Consider the following 9849-nt stretch of genomic DNA (forward strand, 5'->3'; position numbering starts at 1 on the left):
TTTCAATCATAGACCTAAAAGAAATGGACAAACAGACTCCGTCGTTCTCAATGAGAGGGGGCTGAAACAAAAAATCGTTTCCTGTTCATCGTACTGCGCAGACTCAAACTCATTTTGTGACGTTGGCCGCCCTGAACATTGCTGTAACTCGTCTGATAGATGTTCATACAGATATTTTGCCATTCGACCTCGACTGACTGCGATTTCTTGGATCTTGTAAGTACAATCTGATTCTTTTTTAAACATATTTTTAGTCTTTGTCTGAATCACTCATTTCTTGCAAAATGGTATTTCTGTACTGTTAAGTCGATGATCACGTTTTTAAAAACCTACATCGAATAGATTAATAAAGCGTTAGACTCGCTAAAGTCTAGCTATGGCTAGCAGTAAAGTCTGAAGTGGATAGCAAAAGAAAACCGTTAGAGGCAGACAGGCTAACTTTTTACTGTTCATTATAGTTTCACTAACGTCAATCGTAATGTCGACCGTCAGTATTTATCAGTATTTATCAGTAGATTGTAAATTATTAGAAGTGTTATATCCTTTAGTAGTGTTTGTACTCTAGGCGCCAGTTAGCATGTAACAGCATGTAACAGCATGTGAATGAATGAACTGGCCACACTAGCATGGTGCATTTATACCTGACGATCTCTTTCAAGACATTTGAATAAAAAACGGACATCATGGTTAGTATTTATAGGGTCTGTACATGTGGTCCCTAGCCTGGTTTGTCTGAGAATTAAGTAGAAATATCCTTTAGAAGTGTTTGTACTTTAGGCGCTAGTTAGCATGTAACAGCATCTGAATGAATGAACTGACCACTACTGTATGGTGCATTTATACCTGACGATCTCTTTCAAGTCATTTAAATAAAACATGGATATCATGGTTAGTATTTGTAGAGTCTGTAAATGTGGTCCCTTGCTTGGTTTGTCTGAAAATTAAGTGGAAATATCCTTTAGAAGTGTTTGTACTTTAGGCGCTAGTTAGCATGTGCCAGGTGTCATACCACTGCAGTAATCATCTCACTAAACACGTCTTTTCATATCCAATCTGTTCAACAGAGTTTACCAGTCAGACCACTACACCTTTGCCAGCACCACCACCCAGCAAGCTTCATCAACTCCAGCCATGCCGGTAAATACATTCAGTGCCTATTGACAGCCTACACACCCCTGTTCAAATGCCAGTAGCTTGGTTCATTGTTAAATCCTGTTCTTAAATGTGTTATTGTGTTTTGGAAAGGTATTGCATTACATTACTCTTCACCTTTTGCTTTTGTAGTAGAAAACATGTTGATGGTAGTGAAAAGGTAGTAAATTCAGCTCATTTTTTTTGTATGAACCCTGCCATTGCAGTAATCATCTCACTAAATACGCCTTTTCATTTCTAATCTGTTCAACAGAGTTTACCAGTCAGACCTACACCTCCGTCAAATTCGCTCACAGCGCTGCCAATAACACCCCAGCAAGTTAGAACTGCATTTTCATTAATCTGGCACCAATATCAAGGGAGAAACAAGCCATGAATGTCTGTCACAACTTCTTTGCATCTTTACTTTTTGTGTCATGCCAATTCCAATCTATTCCTTTTGATTCATAGATTTTTACAGACTTGTTCTGCAGCACTTCCGAACAATTGAGGAGGAGCTGGGGTAAAGCAGCAGGTGGCTGTGAACACATCTATGCTGCAGAAGCTAGGTGGTGGTGGTGTGGCAGATCTTGGCCTCGTGGAGGACAACAACAGGCCATTGAGTAATGTTGAGGACCTGGACGAGTTGGAGAGGCGGCTTGCATCCGATGCGGACCTGAAAAATCAACTGGTATGTCTGTTTTTTAAGTGTTTTGCCATGTGATTATTGTAGGCACAAAAGTCCTAGCCTGGCTCTCGTAATGAATGTGGCTCTGCCTTGCTTTAATGTGGACTTACTCACTGATTCAAAAATACTATTCAAATCACGGAATGGGTGTCGAGAAGTGAGACCATGTGAGTAGCCATTGTTATCTGAAACAACTGTCGCATTTCACATCTCTTTTCCCTTCCCCACTACATTTTTGGGGAACAGACATCATATATTGAGAGCCACGTTATTCAACTCCTTGAGTGTTGTTAAACTTGAATCTCATTCCCAAGTGGAGCGTTGTGTGCTTGATACATGACATGTTGTCACTTTTTGTCATCATATATACCCTCTGTATTTGATGGTTGTGCATGAAATAGCAAAACAGCTTAAGCTGAAAACAGCTAAGATGTTTGACTGGAAGTTATGCCATTGTAATTTTGGTCTTTGTATTTCAGGTGAACATACTTGGGAGGGAAAACCACCGAGATGCTGTTAAGAGGATGCTGGGCCGGGCTTTGAGGAGGTCCCTGGCGCTCCAAATTAATTAGACTGGTGCAGCAGGAAAGGTGGCTTTTAAGTCCTTACACCTGAAGAGTGTGTTGCATATTAATATCATTATTAAAAATAATTTTAATAAATTGTTTAAGCATGTAGAAGAAATAAAGCATGTAAATGAGCATGTAAAAGAAATAAATAAACAAAATGTATTGAACCTAATACTATGTGTGGTGAGTCTGTGTGATAGTTGCTGAGGATAAATGTTTTTATATTGGATTATTAAATTACAGAATACATTTATAGGTTTCTCATCAGCAGGCACTGTCTTCACCTTAGTAAATTTGGTAACTTTGGTAAGCCCTGTAAATAATTGTAAATTGTTCTGATTGAGGGCAAATGGAAAGTGTTATAATGTATTATTGCTATATTTTAGTACATAATTTTAATTATTAAGGCCATAAATAAGGCCAATTAGAAGCTGGTGGGTAGTAAGCGGCAAAAGGGTGGCCCTTTATCTGGAGCCGCTTCTGAGCCGCCGGTGGACCGCTAGAGAACCGATGAGCAAAACTCCAGCGGGCCACTGGTGGGTACCGCCGTTGGACCGCCAACTCTGCCGCTGGTGGGCCGCCAGTGGCCACTGACCTATTGCTATCTGGGTGTCTGTACTGTGACACAATATCAAAGCAACACACACAGATAAATAGTGACAGACACATTTTTGTTTTTTGGAGTTTTGAGAGGTTTTGGACACTTGAGAATGCCTAAATGCACCTATTAGGAATTGCTGTGTAGCACCTACAGTACATACATCTATATGTCTGCTCCAAACGTTGTGCAGTACCTCCCAAGACCATGATGAATCAGGAAATGCATGACCTGCACTTACTGTAAACTCTACGACAGTAAAACTCAAAAACAATAGGCAACTTTTATTTTTTGTATATGATGTTGTGAAAAAGAAACTTCATGAAGTAAATAAAATCCTGAAGGTAAATCTATATCTTGGCCCATGTCATGTGTCTTTAATTTAAGCCCTGAGTGATCATTGTGCTGCCCGTGGAACTTGGCATAATGACTGTTATTGTATAAAAACAAATCGTTCAAAATTTTTTCAAAATTTGGCAAGAATCTCCATCTGCATTAAGAGGTTAAAGGTAAGTGCAGTATTTCCGCAGTGGAGGCAACACACTACTGAATTTGTTATCACTTATTACTATTTATTAAGCTCTAGTAATAAATAAACGTGTGATCAGTCATTAAAGTTAAACATTTATTTATGTATGTATTTATTACGTTGAACATTCATTATATCAAGCAGAGTAGAAGATATCATGTCGTGTTCATGTTGAAAACTACCACACATGATCATCTTCAAAACATTAATGGAGGAAAAAAAAGTTTGAGTCTTCTTTTCCAACGTTCGTTTTTAATATTAATATTATGTTGTCTTGCCTATAGGTAATGCTTTACCCTATCAAACAGTAGGCTACCGTGGGCTATTACGCTTTTTCACTGATCTTGTGAATGACTTTCCGTCATGGTTTTCGTGCAGGCTGGACTGAGCTCTAACACATAGCTCTAACAGCCAACACTGAGCTTCTGATCCAGACATTACGGGAAATGTGACGTCGAACGTTAGCTTCCCTACAACCGACATGCTAAAATACTTCTTTACGGGAAACCAACGTAATATACGGGGAAACAGTGAATTAATTTTGACTTCGATACCCTATATAGAATACACAGAAGCTATAAGGGAGACAAAGGGCACATGTTACATGAAGTTATGGGATCGCAAAAATCTGAAAGTCTATGGCCGTCCAAGGGAGTTAGCAGAGTGTTGATCACCAGCTCATTTCGTGTTTCTACTTCCGGGAATATGCCTGCCCCCTTGCTTTCAATACACCGTTTTGACCTGCAACGCCATCTGAAGTAAGTGGGTGGCAGTATTGTCATGTCTCTGGCAGAGCCGCGATCATCTGGTCCCTGCATGCATCGTCAGACAAGCAAATTCAGGCCTTACTTGGCCTGTACTGCAGTAGTTTTTCTTTTTGGGTCCTCAGCAACACGGTAGGCTACTTGATCAAGCACCGTTAGAATAATTGGATAGGATATCTTTCTGTTTTATAGCCAACAAGTAGGATAGGCTAGGCCTTAGCTTAGGAGAACCCAGAGGAACCTGTTCGGAATTCAGATTGGAGAGGTTGGTGTTGGCCTAACCTAAACCCACTTAGGACAAGGTATTAAGTAAATAGTGATAATCTGCATTGTATTATGCCTCTGCACTTTCTGTGGAGTTTGTGAAAGAGTATCCTGCCATTGGAATGCTCCTCTTCCATTCCTCTTCTGCTCACTGACAAGGTTTTACTGTGTGAGGAGTAGGCCTGTGCTGATAAAGTCCTCTTCAGAGAACCCTCAATGTTATACACAACACATTACATCCTTTTTAATTGAAGTGCATTCATCCCTCTCAAATACCCTTGGAACTCCTCAACTCCTCAGGGAAATTAGAGTGGGCTACATGTCAGAATGATTAATCAATGACTTTTTAATAATTCTAATTTCAATTCTTTAGGGCAGCATGTTATTACAGTCATGTCCTAGGTATTCAGCAGTGTGTCACTGTCTCCTTCACCAAGACACTGAAATGATCCCTGAGAACTGATGTTGTCGGGGCTTAGCCTATTATGCATTAGCATCAGGATGAATAAAAAGTATTTTAACAGTTTCATGTCATAAACCCCATGGAAAATCCATGTCCATTGGTCATTAGATACCCTTTTCATGTATGTATTTATATTTACCTTTGAGACACACAGGCATGCATTCTTTATTTTGTGATACCCCTTTTTTGACCCAGATATTATTTCTAAGACATTAGTTTGGACAATGATTTGAACCATTACACACAAAGATGACACAGACTCAATCGTGGGTGTCGACAGTTCACTTCTTTGTTCCGCTGTCATTGAAAAAGTAGGTCGGTGCTAGTAATTTACTTTTTTTGTCAGTAGAGAGAGACATTCAGAGCAAGCCAGCAAGGTGAGCAACTAGCCTATTTAACATGAGAAATCCAAGGATGGCTCAGCTTCAACTTCTCTGTATCACGCATGGTAGACTATACCTCATGAATTGCAATTTCAACTAATCAGTGAAATAAACTAAATTATTTGGAGGTCCTTGAAACACAAAAGTACTAAACACATTGACAGCTGAGCGAGATCCCACGGTGAAATTCAAAGAATTTCAAAAAAACTTGAGAGCAGAAAGAAGAAGATAAAGTGACAATAGAAACAATGTATATTTATACAGAACATTTACAGAACCCTGGAGGGGTCATTGTAAGATATTGTTTTGGTGTGTATTCAGAAAATGTGCACTCATTTTACTTAATTGCCCATTTTGCTATATCATGTGCACGTTTTACTAAATAGTGCACTCATTTTTTTAAATTGTGCTCTCAATTTAGTAAATCGTGCACACATTTGAATAAATCCTGAGCACAATTTAGTAAGTTGTATGCTCATTTCACTAGATTGTGCTCTCATTTAAATTTTTGTAAAAGAAGTGCACAATTCAGTAAATTGTGAGCACAAATAGTGAAATGTGCACACAGTTTACTAAATTGAGCATACAATCTAACAAAATGACTCCACAATTGTAGCAATATGTAGTAAAACAATACACTAAATTGTGCACACACAATTAGTATAATTAGACCACAATTTAGTAAAATGAACGCACCATTTGCTAAAATGACTGCACATTATCTTGATATATGAAAATATCTTGCAATAACACCTCCCGGGGTCCATAGACATTATAGACATTCAAACATTGCTGGGTAACAATGAGATGATGAGATGTTAATATTGCTTTTATTTGACATGAGATGTTAATTTTGCTTTTATTTCCCCCCTTCTACCTGTGAACTCATTGTGGTACTTTAGAGGACACGTGGGTTAATTCTCCTTTTTAATCATGAGACATATTGCATGGTCTCTGGTGCATAAAGGGAAATAATTAAACTGTGGTCAGACAGGGCATATCATCATAGGTTTCCATGGCCTATTCTTATTCATTTGACGTTTGAGTCATCAAAGCCAATCTTTTGGAGTACTGAGCCTGTACTCAGTATTTCAAATCAAACCCCAAACTTTGAGCACACACAATGGCTTTGAAATTTAGATTTCTTTTTCTGAAAGTGCACTGAATTCAACCCCCCCCCCCCCCCCCCCCCTTGAGCTGCGCCGATGTGCAGTCATTTTTATTCTCTGCATCTCACAGAGCAGAAGTTTCATATAGATGGCTGTAAATCAAATTGGCCGGGTGCATAATATGGATTTATAACGCGATTTGCATAAGATTATTTGTTTGCTTCCTATTGACAGGACATAATAAGATTAACCCTTTCAAGGTGAGTTATTACAGGCTGATGTCTCTGCTGACCTTGCCTCTGCTGCCAAGCATGTAACTTTTACATCAATATTCTAAAGTATGTGAGGAAGAACTAGCTATGTGTGATTCAGGCCATCAGAAAAAAAGCAACAAAAATATATAGATGAATATCTTATTAACTAAATTTGATCTAAATGTGGCTTTGCCCACCATAAAATTGAGATTTTGACATTTCCTGATATCAGTCATTTAAAGGAAAGGATCTTCTATCTGATGCAAAGAAAGAAAAAGGGAACAAATTATTCATTCATAGTCAGACAGATGATTAACTATGATAGATATATGAATAAGTGATGTTAGAAGTACTAACAAAACAGTTATCCAGCCATAATCCATAAAGTCCCCTTGAACACTGAATTTACTCTGAGGGTCTGAAAATATGCTGAGATCTTCATCTATTCTTTAGTTATAGTGAGGAAATGGGAAACATCATCTGTGGATCAATGTCAATTATTGCTATTGAATAATTCTCACCACTGATTGTCTTTTGTATTATTGAAAAAGGTTCATTGAATAGCCTACAGATTTTTTTATGTCCTAGAGCTACCGTTACTTTCAAAAGATTTGAACTTCATGTCCAAGTTTGATATTGCTTTTTAATGAGATGGGGAGATGCAATACTCAAAATAATTGTTCACTGTGAGGCCCCAGACTACAGCAATCAAAGCTACCTTGGTCTCAAACTTTACCTAACTGTTTGTCAGTCTGAATATGTCGTGCAGCCAAAGGAGTTATGACTGCAGTCATTTAACTGTATCTGTTTTGTAACTGTGTCCTGAAACTGACATAATCTGTGTATAGTAATCATCTCAAGCATAGAAACATGAGTAATAGACATGCACTAATAGCAGAATACATACTTAATGAACACTCTTGTGATTCACAGATAAGGTTAGGTCATCCTGTATGTGAACATTATGGCTGTAGACTGCCAAGGGTGTTATACTGTCATTTCTAAATACTAAGTGCAGTACAACAAGATATTTCCTTACATTCTAACAGAATCGAGGTGCACCAGTTAGAGAAAGGTGCCAGACTTAACTCTGATTCATTCATGTGTAATTCAGATTCACACGGTGATGCTATTCAGACAAATACTGACCACTCAACCCTTGTTTCTTTACCCTGTGTGTACTTTAATATTCTCCTCCAGGAGAGAACAGAAGACCAACATGCACAGTCGTAGCACTAGAGCATGTCCTCAGTGAAGAGTTGGAGAGATGCACTTGTTGGGCAATCCAGTTCTTCCAGTTTTGATGTCTTTGAAGCTGACCTGACGAGAAGACCTGATTGTGTGCAGGTTAGTTTCTCCCAATACAGTGGTTAGAAGACGTATGGTTCACACTTATAGGGAATTGAACACGCTCAAAGACCACTGTGTTCAATTTTAATTTATATTGAAGAGTACTCCTTGGTATCCTTCTCAGTGTATTTTTCCTCTCTCTCAGAGGTTGTAGGAGATAAGGTAGGCACTGTCATAAGATAGTTTTTCCTGGTCTAATGTGGCTATAGACTGAATTATTTAACAATATTGTGTAATACAGTCAAAGAAAGTCTGATCAAAACAAATATCAACTTGAAGATGTGCAACAAACACCCTCTTCATATCAAAAATTCATTTTTTACTAATAAATTCCTTGATCTAATGTAATCATTCCATATTCCTCATTTCTATGCCTATCCCATGATGAGGATATCTAAATCTAGTAAAGACTTAGGTATGAAATCTCGTGGCTACTCATGAGTAAGGAAAAGGGAGCATTAGCCTTGTCACGGGTGAAAAACCTTTCTATACTTCACCTTGTGTTAGTGCACTGGCGTGCTCTTTGTGTTGGTCTACTCCTCCTCCCTCCATTTTGTTCACTCTGAGCCGTGGAGCAGACAAAATAAAGGTGACTGCTGCAATTCCATCCCCGTTGCCCCAGTGGCAAATTGGCCCTTTATCAAACACGAGGCTCATCTATCAGCCTCCGGACGGGTATTGAAATTGCACCACTAGCCACAAATCAGGCCAACGGATCGGCCCTTATTTGGAACAAGGCCGCTATCTGTGTGACGGTGGGGGGAGAGGAGGAGCCACACATATTAGGACCATTTTGTTTTGGAGGTGATGGATTTGGCCCTCTTGACCCCTGGATGACCAGATCATCTCGCACAAGGCTGGATGATTGGTCTGGAGACATCACTCACTCTTTCTCCTCCTCCGGCCGCCACCACTTCCTCTTCCCCTATTGACTCGGAGACAAGGGAGAATGAGGGGAATGGTGTCGAGAAATGGGCCCGGCAGCCTGATAGATCCATCCTTAACTTTGACTCTGACGTGTGTTGTGCGGATTGACCTGTGCTGCACGGGGTTGTGTTGGTGAGAGTAGTAAGAGATTTTACACAGTCACACCAAGTCCTCACTACATGCGATGCGATGGAGCACTAGAAGTAAAGTCAGTTTAATTGCACGGTTTTCAATTGGAATGTCTTGACTGTATGCGACGCAAAGGAGTGCTGTGCAGCAAGATGCAATGCAACATTCTGAGCAGAACTTTTGTCAGACGCCCCGTTTCTATTTTCTTTCTGTTGCTCGCGTTCCTATTTTGAACAAGAAATATGACACAATAGAAGGGCATATTTAACAGATTCATTGTGGCCAGACAGCAAACAATGCTACACAACAGTCGCTTGCTCAGATGCTGTCAGGATTCCCTGTCAGGCTAGACACACAGGCTATTCTATTGGTTTTGTATTAATTTTCTTTTTATGTAAATGTATGTAGATTTTTATGTCATTTTTATGATAGACCCAATAAATTCTGTAAAATTTATCACATAATTAATCACAAAATTTGGAGCAACATTATGACAATTCAGTTTCAAGGACGATACATGTACAATACATGTACAATATACATATACATATACCTATTATAAATGCAAAGGTTAGTGTCTAGATTAATGCTGTGCTCACATAAAATTCTCTGGAGGAAGACAAACAAGCATATCTGGTGCAGTAGCTGTACTGTCTCAAGTATGAGTGCAACATTTGATTTATTCCATCCA

The 9849-nt window shown here is 39.0% G+C and overlaps 1 long non-coding RNA gene across 2 annotated transcripts; it reads left to right on the plus strand.

The window, feature by feature from the left end:
* Positions 1 to 6: 6 nt before the first annotated feature.
* LOC134100593 (uncharacterized) lies at positions 7 to 2950 on the plus strand. Of its 2 annotated transcripts, XR_009941291.1 has the most exons (5): positions 7 to 216; positions 1065 to 1137; positions 1406 to 1471; positions 1603 to 1822; positions 2299 to 2950. It is a non-coding gene; the product is annotated as an uncharacterized LOC134100593 (long non-coding RNA). The 2 variants fall into 2 exon arrangements; XR_009941290.1 differs by lacking the exon at positions 7 to 216 and having other exon boundaries at positions 404 to 1137.
* Positions 2951 to 9849: the final 6899 nt, after the last annotated feature.

This window comes from Sardina pilchardus, chromosome 14, assembly GCF_963854185.1.
Source record: "Sardina pilchardus chromosome 14, fSarPil1.1, whole genome shotgun sequence".
Lineage (NCBI taxonomy): Eukaryota > Metazoa > Chordata > Actinopteri > Clupeiformes > Clupeidae > Sardina > Sardina pilchardus.